The following is an 18,786-nucleotide window of genomic DNA, read 5'->3' on the forward strand; positions in this document are numbered from 1 at the left end:
TCGCTGCTATAACCTGATAAATGTCCTCACTGGGGATTTTCATTGGAAAAGTTTTAGCCTAGTCAAATAGAAATGGGTCCAAGGTAAGCTGCATGTGTGTGTAATAAGGAACTGAAACAGACAAACAGTAATGATGACATAAAACCCTCCCATATTTACAGACAAACACACACACACTCTAGCTTTATTCAAAACTGTTCCTGTATGTTAAGTTGCACCTTATCAAAGTGAATAAATTAAAAGCCTTTTTATAGACATTCAGTAAAATTGCCTGGGAGACAGGATCCTGTCCCAACACTTCAGAGACACTTAAGAGATTGATGTTGCTAATAGCATAGCAACCTTGTTCACTGAGCCTATTCATAAATAAAGAAGCTGAAAATGCATTGCTACGTAATAACTGTAGGAAATCCACAGTATCACATTAATATTCTCCTGGTCTGCTGGCTATTGCTGCTGCTTTCATCTCCAGAGCTCAAACACACATGTACAAACTTAATGTCTTTTATGGGGTCATTCCTATAGTTTGGAACACAGCCTCTACATAGTTTGGAATGTACTGCCACTACATAAGAATGGGGATACTAGAGACTTTGATGGTTATCGTCCTGTATCTAAACTGTATTGAATAGCTCAAGCCTTAAGGTTGCACACTGTCTTATTAAAACTGCATTTTGAAAAGACATCAGACTGGTTTTAGATCGGGCACTTGTTACTGCAAATGCTACTGTAACTACATTACAAATTAATGGCATTACCAAAGGCTTGGATGACTATGTTGAAATCATACTGTGTATTTCATGGTGCTGAGGTAATTAACCCAGTTATGAATTATTGGGTCGTAATTCCTCCAAGTTTATTGCTGGCCAGATCCCCAGACTGTCTTGTTTCCTGATAAATGAAAAAGAGTCCATGTGTTCTGTTTTGGAGGATTTACTCCTCCTTACTTTACTTTGGCCTTGCCCAGTCAATTATTTTGTCGTGCTTTGAGTTGGGAAATAAAAACCCTTATCGTACTCCCTACAACACTGTGACAAGATGTTCGTACGAGAGCCTGTTCATTGTCTTCAGGTTTCCAAATGTAAGAGGATACTCCGGGTATTGACACATTTGCCATAATGCATTTACTGGAATTGTGATCAATCATATGAAATCTTTTTCCAGCTGAAAGTCACTCTGTACAAACCAATCATTGGTTTAGAACAGCCTTTTCTGAAACTTTCTTGTGCCAGGGACCCATGAAATTTCAAACTTTTCCTCTGGGGACCACTTGTGTTAGAAACGATGTGTTGGTTGGTGACTACTGACAGTATTACTAAACAAAACAAACCCTAGTCCATCACTAATATCAGTGTTTGTTGTTAGCTTGACTCATTCCTTTGGCAGCTAGAAGAGGGTCAGATAGATTGTCTTTGTGGCTTTTGAAAGTTTACTTTGCCTAAGTCATTTGCATTTTTTGCCATAATTTCTGTAATCACCTGCATCAATGTATCATGTCTAATGGGAAGTGTTTTGGATGCTTTGTGGATGTTAACCTGTTTCTAAAAACATATAAAACATTGTTTGTCTCCCACTGCAAATACAGATATGTCATTGGGTCATTACCATTAGGTTCCTCAGATTCTTCTTTTAAAATTCAGATTCCCAACATATGTTCCTGTCAGGTCGATACAGCAGGAGAGTGAGCTGAATGGCTAAAAGGTACTGTCATTTAAAAATGAAACAAACCCTCTTTATCATTTGGAAAGATCAAAAGACCAATCCAAGGCCCTCAGAAGAAATATTACTGATACCCTAGCCATCTCTGCACTGGACTGGGGGCCATATTCAGGACCTGACAGGGAATAGATCCCTCTAGCCATCTCTGCACTGGACTGGGGGCCATATTCAGGACCTGGCAAGGAATAGTTCCCTCTAGCCATCTGTGTTTAGTGTCAGGCGTCCCCTGCGTTGCCTCTGATTGGGGACCCTATTTAAATTGCCCTTGTTTTCCTTGTATTGTCGATTATTGTTTGTCCATAGCACGCTGTGTGTTTGTGCTTTTCCCTTTTTTGTTTTTTGACTGTTGGCTCAATAAATCTGCCCTTTTGGTTTTTTGAACCACAACCCTGCCTGCGTTTATTTCTGCCACCCACCAAACTGTGACACAAATTGCATGACTCAACTGTCACAAATAGACTGTGCAAACTTAGAAGGTCAGGAAGTAAGAAGCTTCTCCTCTAAAGAAAATTGACCAAATTCAAGGGTCATTTTCTAGGATTGAAAGAAACTTGGGGCTCAAGGTGAAGATGTTTGGCAGCAATTGCAGACGCCAAATTTTATGAAAACAAAATACTTCTTTTGAACAGAAGAAACTCATACCAAACGTAAAGTATGGAGGCGGTGCCATTATGGTTTGGGGCTGCTTTGCTGCAGTCCCCCAGCCTTAGTTTGGGCTTTCTGCTTTATCTAAATGTAATTATCTGTATAAGTCTATGGGACCTGGTGCATCAAGTTATTTACAACTGTGAACGGTTCTTTTTTAGAATTATGAATATGAATACAATTTCAAAACACAGATCTTCATTAAAATATTTTAGTCTACAGGGTGACAAGAAACACTTACCTTTAATGTCATCTAACTTTCAGTCAATTCTATAATTTATCAAACCTATAATCTATCATGTTTAAAATTTAAAAAATCTTCAAAAGATGGAAACATTACTGAGCTTTACGTGTAGTAGGCAAGAGAAATTGGAGACACCACGTGTAAAATAAACACGACAAGTTTTTCAGAATGCTTGTTTGCTTTTTCAGATCTTTAACTTTAACTACATCCTGCAGAACTTCTTTCCTCCAAATACACACCCCCCCCACACACACACGCGTAGAGAGTATTATGCAAATATTTCATTTGATGTCATACAATAATGATGATGACAACAACAGTAAAATTATATAAATGTGCAGCCTTGTCCTTGTGTTGTACCAGATCTAAGAGAGAACCGTGACTGTGTTCCATCACATCTGAGAGGAAACCGTGACTGTGTGAGTACTGGGAGAACATTAACAACATGCATTCAGATTTGAGGGTTTTCAGTCATCCAATTCTAACTTCACAGTCTCCTGTCAGTGACTGATAAAAGTTAATGTTTAACTCTTTGTTTCTATTATACTCTATTCTGTTGCATGTATTCTGTTTCATTCTATTTAGAATTTTATTCTGTCCAGTAATATTTGTACTGTTATATTCTGTTATTTTTTGTGTTAATCCTTCCTGTTCTGTTTGGTTTAATCTTTATATTATGTTTTATTGTTCTATCTAGCTTTATTCTGTGTTATTCTTCTTTATTTAGTCATTTTAATTGGTTTGTATTCAGTTTTATTAGAAGCTAGTCCCACCTGTTTTATTCATTTCTGTTCTGTTCTATTGGTTTCTATTCATCTTTAGTGTGCCTAGTTTTTTTCTATCCTGTTTTACTTTACTATGTTCTATTGTCACGTCCAGCAGGCCGGTCATGACAGTGGGCATCAACATCCTCTCACCCTTTTTTGGAGCACAGACACCTGTCTGTTTTTATGACCCTCACCTGTGTTCCTTATACATTTCCTTATTTATATTCCTCCTTCCTTGTTGTATGTTGTAAGTCATTATTTGTTTCTCATATAATTTTAGCATTGTTTCTGTTGTTTCTGTTTTCATGAATAATCATTTATTAAAGTCTTCTATTCTCCCTGCATCCTGACTCAACCCTGCAGCCTTACAGTTCTGTTCATTTTGTTATATTATTTTCTGTTATAATTTATTGTGTTATACTATGTTTTATTCTGTTATTATACTCTGCTTTTTATTAAATATTTTCTATTTGTTCCATCATATTCTCTTCTGTTATACTCTATTCTAATATTTTCAATTCTGCTCTATTCTGTTCTGTTCTGATCTAGTCTATCAGATTACATATTTTTTTATTCCACGAAATTCCATTCTGTTCTACTCTGTTACATGACATTATATTCTGTTCTACTCTGTAGTATTTTATTGAACATTTCTACTATTTTCTATTCTAGGCTTTTCTCCTGCCTCTGGTGTCAACATGAAGTCAATGGTTGTGGTGCTGTTTTTGCTGTCCTGTGGTGTTTGCGCACTGAGGGCCGCTGATGACAAACAGTCTCAGAAGCTGGTGCAGAATCCAAACCCAGTGATAATAAAGAATCCAAAAGATACGGAGAAGCCATCTCACCCCATAGTGCACAAACCAAAAGATACGGAGAAGCCATCTCACCCCATAGTGCACAAACCAAAAGATACGGAGAAGCCATCTCACCCCATAGTGCACAAACCAAAAGATACGGAGAAGCCTTTTCACCCCATAGTGCACAAACCAAAGGCTACGAGGAAGCCTTTTCACCCCATAGTGCACAAACCAAAGGCTACGAGGAAGCCTTTTCACTGCATAGTGCACAAACAAAAGGCTACAAGGAAGCCTTTTCACCCCATAGTGCACAAACCAAAGGCTAATTGGAAGCCTTTTCACCCCATAGTGCACAAACCAAAGGCTACAGTGAAGCCTTTGAAACCCATAGAGCACAAACCAAAGGCTACAGTGAAGCCTTTGAAACCCATAGAGCAGAAGACCACCAAGAAAATTAAGTAATGTCTGAAGACCAACAATAATGGTAAGAGAAGTTTGTTTTCCTTGATATCTATGTGTTATCCACACCCATGAACCCACACAGGTTTTTATTCTGAAAACCAGGAATATCATGACACAGCTCCATGTTCTGCACCCCTAACCTTTGACCTTTTTGTCCCTTCACCAGGCAGGATTTCAGCTACCTAGAGAGAGAAGCAAATGGATATTGGCCTTTCAGCTGTCATTTAAAATGTTGTGTGAAGTACATTGCCTTTCACATTGTACACTGTTCTGTTTTAACCAATCATATAGCGATATTCTAGCCATGGGAGGAAATTCTAAAGACCATACAGCTTATTATTATTAAAGAGTATGATTGCATTCTGGGGACTTTCCCATACGCATTTACATGTATTTGTATGACTAATAAAGAACTACAGAATAAAGTCTATATCCTTAGTCCTTTTTGAGTCATTTGCCAGTTTTTTTGTGTGCAGGAAACAATGCCTTGCTTACTACGTTTACAGTTTCACAAAATCAACACTCCATGGATTTATGACATGTCAGGTTTCTTGGGGTTCTTGTACCATTCACCATTTACAGATGCTTTACCATTTGGTATTGCTTTCCTTTTGTTATTTTAATTAGTGGACTGTTATGATATTGTTTGAATCAGACAGGGGCGAAAATCTGATGTCAACAATTACATAAAATGTTCTCAAGAGCAATTCTTGAGGGGGACACCAAAAGTGGTGCTGTAATACTTTCTTTTGGGCCATCGGTTTGCGCCCTACTATAGCTATCCAAATTCAGCTATTGTTGTATATAGTGGAGCAAAAAAGTATTAAGTCAGCCACCAACTGTGCAAGTTCTCCCACTTAAAAAGATGAGAGAGGCCTGTAATTCTCATCATTGGTACACTTCAACTATGAGAGACAAAATGAGAAAGAAAATGCCAGAAAATCACATTTTAGGATTTGTTTATGAATTTATTGGTAAATTCCTCTGTAAAACAAGTATTTCATCACCTACAAACAAGCAAGATTTTTGGCTCTCACAGACCTGTAACTTCTTCTTTAAGAGGCTCCTCTGTCCTCCACTCGTTACCTGTATTAATGGCACCTGTTTGAACTTGTTATCAGTATAAAAGACACCTGTCCACAACCTCAAACAGTCACACTCCAAACTCCACTATGGCCAAGACCAAAGAGCTGTCAAAGGACACCAGAAACAAATTTGTAGACCTGCACCAGGCTGGGAAGACTGAATCTGCAATAGGTAAGCAGGTTGGTGTGAAGAAATCAACTGTGGGAGCAATTATAAGAAAATGGAAGACATACAAGACCACTGATAATCACCCTCCATCCGGGAGGGATAAAGTGTGACCTGTTATTCAATGCAGCCAAAATTATGGCTGGTGACGGTTATAAATGTTTTATTGTACTTAGTGGTAGAAGAAATGTCAGTAACACTTTATTCAAAGGTGTTTTGGAAATTTTTAACTGATGTATTCTTGGTCCTATACATGTATGAATGAGTTACTAGTTAAAGATGCTAAAAGGGGTCTGGTGTTTGAATAGGAGACATCCTTGACCGGCACGGGTGGATTAGAGGGGTACTCGTAAATCTGTATAACCCTTTAGTGTCTATGTTGATTAACCAGACATTGTGTCTCCTCAAGAGTTGAGAAGGATAAGGTGGGGGGGACAGCCCGACCTTTGGGTCAATGTTACACAAGACAGATGGCAGCATCTTACCACACCCCTTCTAACATTTGAAATAAATACGGATTGTTCATGTATGGAGTCAGAGACTCCTCAGACGATTGTGTGTAAGCGGTTGACGCGTCTCTCTTATTTGCAAATAATAATAAAACTGTTAAATTGTGCCAAGAGTATTTCGTCTCTGTACTTCCTTATTAATGAGTTTGATGGAATTACCATCAAAACTATGGAGCTCATCCTCGGTTACTGATCCTGGGGTCTCGTCCTTAAATCATAGCGGGTTATCCGTGCACGGCCCAATTCCTCCCCCGCTCGTGGACTGGCTGCGAAAAGGCTGAGAGTCAGGGCGCCCAGCTTGAATGATTTTTGGGATTCCTCAGTACAGGTACCCAGGCTTAAATTTTGAACTCAGGAGGTACGTGCACATTTCAGTCTTAAGGTAAAACTGTTAACAGTACGGTGGTTGGACCTCTGTGTAAAACACTGGTGTGAGGTATATCTTGCGTAAGGGCTGACGAGCTTATCAACACATGCTGGGCACGTTGATTGAGGTACCAGGGTGAAAGCTGGCGGCTTGGTAGCCCCATTTGGGTTCGCCCTGGATCCGGCGTTTTCGCCTCGCTTTGGTTTGATGGGTCTGTGAAGCAATACGTCTGCAAATGTTTCTTTGAGTGTTAATAGATTTTCCAGTGGCTGGCGTTATCATTCGGTGACGGATGCGCGGCCTGCCGGGCTGATTGGAGGTAGATGGACGTGGTAACGTATGGAAGTAGCAGGAGGCGTGATGTGAAGTTGTTTGGAAGGCGTATGCTACGGTGTGTAGAAAGTGTTGACTGATGGAAGCTTTGGGAAAGTTTTGTGGGGTGTATTGATCTGTGTTGTAGCCCTTTTCGTTCAGGTTGTCCCCTCTGACCGCCCCCACCCCCCCCGCTAGGACTCCTTGGAGGTTTGCGTGGTCCCACCATTTCCCTACAATTGACGTAGCCAACCCCCGCTGGAGGCCGAACTGGCCACCGTTTGGTTTTGTTCTATGGACCTTTTCGTTGTGAACGTGGAAATGCTGTGGGCCGTCTGGAGGCCGTTTCTGCTCTGCTTGGGAGGTGTTGAGCGTGTCTACGCGAATCAAGAAAAGTTCTAGAAGTGGGGAGTTTGCAGCAATTGAGGCCAATGAAGAGTTGGGGTTGAGGAAGAGACTTTGACCACTCCGTTTGAATTAATGACGCTACCACTAGGCATTCGACTGGACATTGGAATTGGGAAGATGCCTGTGCGAATCAAGACAACGGCTGTACAGACGTATTGTTCCCGCAAGAATCGAGACAGTTTCGGCTTCTCTTTGACCTCGCCGTGAGTAATCCCACAGGAACACGCAGGAACGCTGAACCGCCTGGGGGAGGGTTGGTTTTTGCATGTCGGATTTGATGGTTTTGTGGAAGTTGATATATGGATTTGAAAATGTATGGTGGCTAGAAGTTATTTTTGGAGTATTGCAGTCATGGCGGCTGTAGTTAGAATATTGTCGTTTTGTTCCATGTCCTGACTACCATTCCCAGAGTGACTTTTTTTTCCCAGAGTTCAATTTGCGGCATCGGCAGCTCGCAGTGGCATTTCCAGTGGCAGTTTGAGATGCCACGGCATCTTCCTCGTAAGCAGTGGCATTTTTAGTGGCAGGTTGAGATGCCACGGCATCTTCCCCTTTAGCAGTGGCATTTTTAGTGGCATGTTGAGATGCCACGGCATCTTCCCCTTTAGCAGTGGCATTTTAGTGGCAGGTTGAGATGCCAACGATTTTTCCTGAGATGCCATGGCATCTTTCGTCGTTTATATGGTATTTCCGGTGGCAGCCTGAGATGCCACAAATTTACTAGACCGATTATGGGATAGAACAGTGGCAAACAAGGGCTGTGTCCGAAATCACCCATTACTCAACATATACAACCAAACCAGTAGCCTGTCGTACTGTAGAGGAAAGAGCATATCCGACTGCAACTGCTGGTGTTTGTAGCATTTACTAGTGAGATACCTTAGTTTATAAATGTTAACATTTGCCAATATTACACTTGGTAGCATTTTCATGACCCTATTTCTTCATTTTTTTTTCAACGTTTCTTTGATTATTTATAATATTTTATTTGTATTACAGTCTGTTATGTTGCAGTGCTAAGGAAAGAAATTGGTGGTAGCCTATTTTTTTTATTTTATTTAAAATGCAATGACAAAATACTTTTCTCACTCAAATAAAAGACTGCAGTTTAAAACATGATTACATTAGGGGAACAATATTTAGGCTATAGGCTTACACTTGGCAAAGCACCGGCCAATGTTTGTGGCAATTGCCACTGTCCCCCTGTGGCAGCTGTCCCTTTCTGATTGTAAATTAAACAAGATGTTGTAACAGATGACCTATCCAAAATCATTGACTTGAAACCCTCAACATTTACAGCTTACTATACTAGGTGATATTTATATGTATCAGTACATACATTAAAACCATGTACAAAGGTCTTGGTATGAATTACTAGGCTGTATTCAGGAACAAAACTCTTTAATATAACATAATATAAAAATATAAAAACAATCATTGCATTGCATTGCATCATCTTCCGCTTATCCGGGGCCGGGTCGCGGGGGCAGCAGTCTAAGCAGGGATGCCCAGACTTCCCTCTCCCCAGACACTTCCTCCAGCTCTTCCGGGGGGACACCGAGGCGTTCCCAGGCCAGCCGGGAGACATAGTCCCTCCAGCGTGTCCTAGGTCTTCCCCGGGGTCTCTTCCCGGTGGGACGGGACCGGAACACCTTCCCAGGAAGGCGTTCCGGAGGCATCCGAAACAGATGCCCAAGCCACCTCAGCTGACCCCTCTCGATGTGGAGGAGCAGCGGCTCTACTCTGAGCTCCTCCCGGGTGACCGAGCTTCTCACCCTATCTCTAAGGGATCGCCCAGCCACCCTGCGGAGAAAGCTCATTTCGGCCGCCTGTATCCGGGATCTTGTCCTTTCGGTCATGACCCAAAGCTCATGACCATAGGTGAGAGTAGGAACGTAGATTGACCGGTAAATCGAGAGCTTCGCCTTGCGGCTCAGCTCTTTCTTCACCATGACAGACCGATACATCGACCGCATTACTGCAGAAGCTGCACCGATCCGTCTGTCAATCTCCCGTTCCATCCTTCCCTCACTCGTGAACAGGACCCCTAGATACTTAAACTCCTCCACTTGAGGCAGGCACTCTCCACCAACCTGAAGTGGGCAAGCCACCCTTTTCCGACTGAGGACCATGGCCTCGGATTTGGAGGTACTGATTTTCATCCCCACCGCTTCACACTCGCTGCAAACCGTCCCAGTGCATGCTGAAGGTCCTGGTTAGAAGGGGCCAACATGACAACATCATCTGCAAAGAGCAGAGACGAAATCGTGTGGTCCCCAAACCTGACACCCTCCTAGAAATTCTGTCCATAAAAATTACGAACAGAACCGGTGACAAAGGGCAGCCCTGCCGGAGTCCAACATGCACTGGGAACAAGTCTGACTTACTGCCGGCAATGCAGACCAAGCTCCTGCTTCGGATGTACAGGGACCTGACAGCCCTTAGCAAAGGACCCAGGACCCCATATTCCCCAAGCACCCTCCACAAGATGCCACGAGGGACACAGTCGAATGCCTTCTCCAAATCCACAAAACACATGTGGATTGGTTGGGCAAACTCCCATGAACCCTCCAACACCCCGTAGAAGGTATAGAGCTGGTCCAGTGTTCCACGGCCCGGACGAAAACCACACTGTTCCTCCTGAATCCGAGGTTCTACTATCGGCCGTATTCTCCTCTCCAGAACCCTGGCATAGACTTTCCCGGGGAGGCTGAGAAGTGTGATCCCCCTATAGTTGGAACACACCCTCCAGTCCCCCTTCTTAAAAAGAGGGACCACCACCCCGGTCTGCCATCCCAGAGGCACTGTCCCCGACCGCCACGCGATGTTGCACAGGCGTGTCAACCAAGACAGCCCCACAACATCCAGAGACTTGAGGTGCTCAGGGCAGATCTCATCCACCCCCGGTGCCTTGCCACCGAGGAGTTTCTTGACCACCTCTGTGACTTCAGCCCGGGTGATGGACGAGTCCACCTCTGAGCCCTCATCCTCTGCTTCCTCAATGGAAGACATGTCAGCGGGATTGAGGAGATCCTCGAAGTACTCCTTCCACCGCCCGACGACATCCTCAGTTGAGGTCAACAGCTGCCCACCTCTACTGTAAACAGTGTTGGTAGGGCACTGTTTCCCTCTCCTGAGGCGCCGGACGGTTTGCCAGAATCTCTTCGAGGCCAGCCGATAGTCCTTCTCCATGGCCTCACCGAACTCCTCCCAGGCCCGAGTTTTTGCCTCCACAACCACCCGGGCTGCAGCCCGCTTGGCCTGTCGGTACCCGTCAGCTGCCTCAGGAGTCCCACAAGCCAACCAGGCCTGATAGGACTCCTTCTTCAGCTTGACGGCATCCCTTACTTCCGGTGTCCACCACCGGTTCCGGAGACCTTATGGCCACAGCTTTGAGCGGCCGCTTTGACAATGGAGGTGGAGAACATGGTCCACTCGGACTCAATATCTCCAACCTCCCTCAGGATCCAGTCGAAGCTCTGCCGGAGGTGGGAGTTAAAGATCTCTCTGACAGGAGACTCGGCCAGACGTTCCCAGCAGACCCTTACAGTACGCTTGGGCCTGCCGAGTCTGTCCAGCTTCCTCCCCCACCATCGGATCCAACTCACCACCAGGTGGTGATCAGTTGACAGCTCCGCCCCTCTCTTCACCCGAGTGTCCAAGACATACGGCCGCAGGTCAGATGAGACGACAACAAAGTCGATCATCGACCTGCGGCCTAGGGTGTCCTGGTGCCACGTGCACTGATGGACACCCTTATGCTTGAACATGTTGTTCGTTATGGACAAACTGTGACTAGCACAGAAGTCCAATAACTGAACACCACTCGGGTTCAGATCAGGGGGGCCGTTCCTCCCAATCACGCCCCTCCAGGTGTCACTGTCGTTGCCCACGTGGGCGTTGAAGTCCCCCAGTAGAACAATAGAGTCCCCAGTCGGAGCACTTTCCAGCACCCCTCCCAGAGACTCCAAGAAGGTTGGGTACTCTGCACTGCGGTTCGGCCCGTAGGCACAAACAACAGTGAGAGACCTATCCCCGACCCGTACGCGCAGGGAAACGACCCTCTCCTTCACCGGGGTAAACTCCAACACATGGCGGCAGAGCTGGGGAGCTATAAGCAAACCCACACCAGCCCGCCGCCTCTCACAATGGGCAACTCCAGAGTGGTGAAGAGTCCATCCTCTCTCAAGGAGTGTGGTTCCAGAGCCCAAGCCGTGCGTAGAGGTGATCCCGACTACCTCTAATCGGAACCTCTCAACCTCACGCACTAACTCAGGCTCCTTCCCCGCCAGCAAGGTGACATTCCACGTCCCTAGAGCCAGTTTCCGTGTCCAGAGATCGGGTTGTCTAGGCCCCTGCCTTCGACTGCCGCCCGATCCTCTTCGCACCGGCCCCTTATGGTCCCTCCTGTGGGTGGTGAGCCCACGGGAGGGCGGCCCCACGTCGCCTGTTCGGGCTGAGCCCGGCCGGGCCCCATGGGGGAAGGCCCGGCCACCAGGCGCTCGCATACGAGCCCCAACCCTGGGCCTGGCTCCAGGGTGGGGCCCCGGCTGCGCCATAACGGCGACGTCACGGTACTCAAAATGTTATTCTTCATTAAGGGGGTTTTGAACCGCTCTTAGTCTGACCCGTCGCCTAAGACCCGTTTGCCTTGGGAGACCATACCAGGGGCATATAGCCCCAGACAACATAGCTCCTAGGGTCACTCGGGTACTCAAACCCCTCCACCACGTTAAGGTGGCAGTTCCTGGAGGAAAAAAAAACTTGTATATTGTATTCATTCATTAAACACAGACTGATATTTTTCAAATGTATATTTCTTTTAATTGTGATTATTATAACTGACAACTAATGAAAATCCCAAATTCAGTATCTCTGAAAATTAGAAAATTGCGTAAGACCAATACAAAAAATTTATTTTTTTGAAATGTTGGCCAACTGAAAACTCAATACTTAGTTGGGGCTCTTTTTGCCTGAATTACTGCAGCAATGTGTCACGGTCGTGGTGGGAGAAGGACACAGGCGCAGAGTAAAGGTAACTTAAATAATCCATGTTTTAATAAGGAAGGATTCAAACAAACAAACCGCAGCAACCAGTGACCTGGGTCGTCTAAAACGGGACAAAAACCAAAATAAACACCCTGGCTGAAACAGGGAACTTAAATAGGGTCCCCAATTGGAGGCAACGACCGATACCTGCCTCTGATTGGGGAGACCAAAAGGATTGGAGGTGGCTAGATGCCACCTCCTGTCCTGTCCTGTCCTGGCTATGCCCCGAGCCCAGCGCAGAGATGGCTAGGGGCACAGCCAGGACGTGACACAATGCGGCGTGACATGGAGTCGATCAGTCTGTAGCGCTGCTCAGGTGTTATGAGAGCCCAGGTTGCTCTGATAGTGGCCTTCAGCTCTTCTGCATTGTTGGGTCTGGCGTATCGCATCTTCCTCTTCACAATACCCCATAGATTTTCTATAGGGTTAAGGTCAGGCATGTTTGCTGGCCAATTAAGAACAGGGATACCATGGTTCTTAAACCGGGTACTGGTAGCTTTGGCACTGTGTGCAGGTGCCAAGTCCTGTTGGAAAATGAAATCTGCATCTCCATAAAGTTGGTCAGCAGTAGGAAGCATGAAGTGCTCTAAAACTTCCTGGTAGACGGCTGCGTTGACCTTGGACCTAAGAAAACACAGTGGACCTACACCAGCAGATGACATGGCACCCCAAACCATCACTGACTGTGGAAAATTTACACTGGATTTCAAGCAACGTGGATTATGTGCTTCTCCTCTCTTCCTCCAGACTCTGGGATCTTGATTTCCAAAGGAAATACAAAATTTACAGAGAACATAACTCAGCAGTAGCCCAGTCCTTTTTGTCTTTAGCCGAGGCGAGACGGTTCTGACGCTGTGTTTTGTTCAAGAGTGGCTTGACACAAGAAATGCGATAGCTGAAACCCATGTCTTTCTTATGTCTGTGCGTGGTAGTTCTTGAAGCACTGACTCCAGCTGCAGTCCACTCTTTGTGAATCTCTCCCACATTTTTGAATGGGTTTTGTTTCACAATCCTCTCCAGGGTGCGGTTATCCCTATTGCTTGTACACTTTTTTTCTACCACATCTTTTCCTTCACTTCCCCTCTCTATTAATGTGCTTGGACATTTTTCTATTGAATTTAATTTAGCAAACTGTATTCAGATGATCCAACCTGTGGCCCTTTGCTGCATGTCTTCCCCTCTCTCACTGGGCCCCTTTCCTGTCTATCTTCGGCTGTCACTAGAAATAAAATAAAAATTCTATAGTTGATTCCCCCGCTAGCCGCAGCTACAGGCTTCATATTCGGCCTGAGCTCCACCGACGGTCCACATCTTTTATCTGGGAGATGGGCTACTGCCAGCATGGCAGTAGCCAGTTGGAGCTGGCCAGTCGGAGCTTCACACTCGCTCTTCAGAAAGCTATAGTCGTCCTGCTGATCTCTGCTGATCAGGGTCTGAAAAATAATTATGTCAAGTTAAAAAAAATAAAGGGGGCACCATCCTAAATATTGTTCCCCTAATGTAATCATGTTTTAAACTGCAGTCTTTTATTTGAGTAAAGTATTTTGTCATTGCATTTTAAATAAAAAAAAAAAAATTAGGCTACCACCAATTTCTTTCCTTAGCACTGCAACATAACAGACTGTAATACAAATAAAATATTATAAATAATCAAAGAAACGTTGAAAAAAAAATGAAGAAATAGGGTCATGAAAATGCTACCAAGTGTAATATTGGCAAATGTTAACATTTATAAACTATAAGGTATCTCACTAGCAAATGCTACTAACACCAGCAGTTGCAGTCGGATATGCTCTTTCCTCTACAGTACGACAGGCTACTGGTTTGGTTGTATATGTTGAGCAGTGGGTGATTTCGGACACAGCCCTTGTTTGCCACCGTTCTATCCCATAATCGGTCTAGTAAATTTGTGGCATCTCAGGCTGCCACCGGAAATACCATATAAACGACGAAAGATGCCATGGCATCTCAGGAAAAATTGTTGGCATCTCAACCTGCCACTAAAATGCCACTGCTAACGGGGAAGATGCCGTGGCATCTCAACCTGCCACCGGAAATGCCACTGCCGCAAATTGAGCTAGCCCCTGCTGCATTGGAAATTGGTATATGATGCTTCTCTGATTTGGTTAAATATGGTCTTGTGGTTTCGTATTGAGGGGTTGAAATTGTGTTTTCTCCTTGTATGGAGTAGAATACAGACCGTGGCGATCGACTTTAATATTAAAGTTAACACGCTGTTTTCCGTAAAGACTGGATTCGCAGCCAATATATTCATAGCCTGCAAAAGATGGTAAAATGACCACGGCCCGTTTATTCCCCGAATAAATAACCCATAGGATCCTATTTTAAATGTCCAGTTGGATCTGGTTAATTAATGTAGTTTCACTTTGTTTGTATTTACAATGATACCTGGGATAATACTCGTGTTCTCGGACCTACGCCTGATGCTCGTTACTGGCTGGTAAACTGACACATGGGGTTGATTGATGTGTCTGCGTTTAGCGTTCAGGCTTGGGCTATCACGGGTTCACTCACTGATTGTTCCTTGATTTTAGTGACTTCATGTATCTGTTTTCTGTTGATTTGCATTTATTTTGAGAGTTTTCCCCCCTACTCTTGCTGTTGATAAGATATGCGATTTTTTTTTTGCGAACAGCAACGATATTAGCTGGGTAGAGTTATGACTCTGAACTTTTAGTTAACGTAGGAGATCGGCTAGGTTGTAGGCATGACGTATTTTACTCCAGGCAGTCTGAAGCATAGACATATGGTCTGAAGACCATGTCACGTTTGGTAATTTCCCCTACATTAGTATGATTAGTTTTGGGACGGAACATTAAGTGAAAGCTACATACATTTTCCTCTCAATGGTTTTAATGTTTAACTTTATGATTTTGAAATCTACTTGTAGTAAGAGTGGAGACCTTAAGTCATCCAACATTGTTAATTTCTAGAACAATTTTGATGTCTTTGCATGGCATATGCGTGAAAGTAGCGATTTTGGCTGACTGCCCCTATTTTGATTGACATGGACATACATCTACAGTTGAGTAAATTCCCTAGACTTTAGGAGGTGAATTGAGTCATGATGTTTGTTTATCTCAACTTAGTTTGGCCGTTGCCCGTGGAAATACTAATTTTGATATGCTAATTTGGGAGTTATTTCAATATGCTTACTTCACACGAGCGACCGTTGTTTTTTATTTCCTTTTTGGATGTTTTTTTTTATTTGTGGGTGTATCATTTTCACGTTTGTTTTGGTTGCATATTCAGTTTGCGACGTTTTACTGGATAGATTCCTCCCAACTTTTTTTTTTTATGTCTGTCCTGTAATGGTTTTGCTTTCACTAAGTCATTTTCCGTTGACTCTGTCGTGAAAGCAGGGGGGGATTGTATGAAATGATTATTTATGTTGAAAAATAGTTGAACTTAGAGTTCAAAGCGTATTAAATAGGTATTTAGAGTTACATGAAGAATTTTTGTTTTTCTGTTTCCATAATTATAACATTGGAACATCCCTTAAAGTGTCCGTTCACAGTGGTTTTCTAATTGGGTTTTTGAAACGTTTGTTTTATACAAAATCTAACATGGTTGAGTGGAATACATCTTACCATTTTGAAATTGTTTAGCAAAAATAACTAATTTGATGGGAGTGTTACTATTATATATCAAACAAAATAAATGCCTGTGGTATAAGTGTCCATACCAATATTTATACCAAACAAAATAAATACTTTGTCCCCGCAAAGTCACTGACACTCGTGCACATTGTATTTTCGGATGTTGTGAATGAGACGGCCAAGACTGCTGTATCTGTGCTTTCTTCCAAGCCAGTATTCCCACTCAATTACTCTCAGGTGTTCTTTTAAGAGCTTTGTGGTACGATTACCTCGATGGCGCCATACATCCATCTTGAAGGTCTGCCATGCTCGCTCTAAATGCTGAGTATGGGCTCTGGTGGTGGGATCTACAATGTGCCTCTTGTGGCACACTGTGTGATGATCATACCCTTCGGTGCCAAGCTGGTCCAATTCTGCCATGGCTGTACTGAAGAAAATCCAGGTTCGCACCATTTTCTGTATACAATCAGCCTCACTAACTGAAGCTGAATTTCAAGATTCTGAATGTAGTTGTTGAAAGCATGCAGCCTTTAATGTAAACCTAAAACGTACGGTATAGAATGGACAGGGCATTATGTTTCTTTTGTGTGAACATTTGCTCTCATTCAGCAATACGAAGCAATGGGGACTGATGGCACTTCCATCGATTAGAACTCCTTCTAGGTAAGATTAAAATACTCCACGTTCTAAGTTTTGTAGTTTTGAGCAGGGGGACCTTGCGGGCACTGCAGGATTTCCATCCTTCACGGCGTAGTGTGTTACCAATTGTTTCCTCGGTGACTGTGGTCCCAGTTGCCTTGAGATCATTGACAAGATCCTCCCGTGTAGTTCTGGGCAGATTCCTCACTGTTCTCATGATCATTGGAACTCCACGAGGTGAGATCTTGCATGGAGCCCCAGACCGAGATTGACAGTTCTTTTGTGTTTTTCCCATTTGCGAATAATCGCACCAACTGTTGTCACCTTCTCACCAAGCTGATTGGCGATGGTCTTGTAGCCCAATCCAGCCTTGTGTAGGTCTACAATCTTTTCCCTGACATCCTTGGACAGCTCTTTGGTCTTGGCCATGGTGAAGAGTTTGGAATCTGATTGATTGATTGCTTCTGTGGACAGGTGTCTTTCATACAGGTAACATGCTGAGATTAGGACCACTCCCTTTAAGAGTGTGCTCCTAATCTCGGCTCATTACCTGTATAAAAGACACCTGGAAGCCAGAAATGTTTCTGATTGAGAGAGGATCAAATACTTATTTCAGCGCCAGATGTAATTAAGGGTTTAGGCCCCAGGAACAAGAGGGTGGAGAAGCTGTCCTCTTTTGTTGAATGGTGCCGTTCTGCCATGACCATATTGAAAATAAGATATCACAAATGAAAATAGACAGAGTGCTGTTGCCCATTGCTGGTCATAAGTAACTTTACTCAACGTCGCTGCTCCACCTTTTGGTCTTCTGTTGTGCATTTGTTCAAGCATAGTGCTAGAAACGCTAAAGTTGTGTGTCGATTCCCATTGGGCCCGTGTTAATATTTGGACACAAAATACCTTTGAAAGTTTTGGGATTACAGCTAAGTAACTAAATGAACTAAATAGCATAGGACTTACTTGTGGTCTTTGGTTATGAATTTGTTATGTTGTGTGGTAATGCTCTGTTATTCTATTTTGGTTTTTGTCACACAGGTCTTTGACATTTGTTGCCTTTACTTTTTGGACTATTTATGTTCAAATATTCTAAATGCCAAACTGCCAACTGTAGAATTTTGTAGCCATGCCTTTTATTATTCTCAAATTGTGGAATAAAGCAGGGAATGAAAGAGTTTTTGTTGTGTCATTATGATATGTGCTGAATGTTTCACTTTACTGAATACAGACAATGACCACTTTATAATGTTATAATAATGCCTTATGGTGTCTTATGTTTGTGTGATTAGACATTTCATCACTTTACTTGAAGCAATCAAAGATTACTTTATAGTGGATTATAAGTATGCTATAACACATAATGAAAAAGATTATGATGCACTCATAGTGATTTGCTGCTCATTACCCCCTTCATTTAGATGAATCACAGAGTAGATAAATGCTGTATGATCCTTGAGGTAAGATCTCCCAGTAATTGTGAAGCACTACGTGTCTGTACATTATAAGTAATTATTATTTTACATTTAATGCGTTATGAGTACTGGTATACAACATCACAAGCTTTCAGGACTCTTTACAAGTGTCTATAACTATGCTTATACTGCATTATTACTGTATTATATTGCATTACGAGTACATGTATATTGCTGCGGGGGTGTCCACAATATATTGTAAAGAGACATCTAACAATGGTGCTCTTCATCAAAATGTACATACAGGTGTTGTTGATGAAGACCAACAGGTTCTATGATTGAAAGGTCATGTGACAGGCCCTCCAGAGAGAACAGACTGTATCATGGAGGGTAATGAAAAGCAGGATGACCATCGTTTTTTGCAAAGAGTAACGGTTTGAGTTAAAGATCCTGTATCATTTTTGTGATGCAGGATGTGAAGCACAACCAAGTCCAAAGGGCAACTGGCAAAGAAATAAATACAACTAAATTGTCAAAGCTGGTAACGGAATTAGTTAAACCAGTTTAATGTTTGTTTATTGTAGAGTA

General features: G+C 43.3%; 1 long non-coding RNA gene across 1 annotated transcript; it reads left to right on the forward strand.

Moving 5' to 3' along the window:
• Window positions 1-2,973: 2,973 nt before the first annotated feature.
• Window positions 2,974-5,048, forward strand: LOC114840000. Its single transcript, XR_003782332.1, has 3 exons — window positions 2,974-3,027; window positions 4,048-4,656; window positions 4,801-5,048. It is a non-coding gene; the product is annotated as an uncharacterized LOC114840000 (long non-coding RNA).
• The last annotated feature ends 13,738 nt before the right edge of the window (window positions 5,049-18,786 follow it).

This window comes from Esox lucius, chromosome 10 (assembly GCF_011004845.1).
Source record: "Esox lucius isolate fEsoLuc1 chromosome 10, fEsoLuc1.pri, whole genome shotgun sequence".
In the NCBI taxonomy this organism is placed as follows: Eukaryota; Metazoa; Chordata; class Actinopteri; order Esociformes; family Esocidae; genus Esox; species Esox lucius.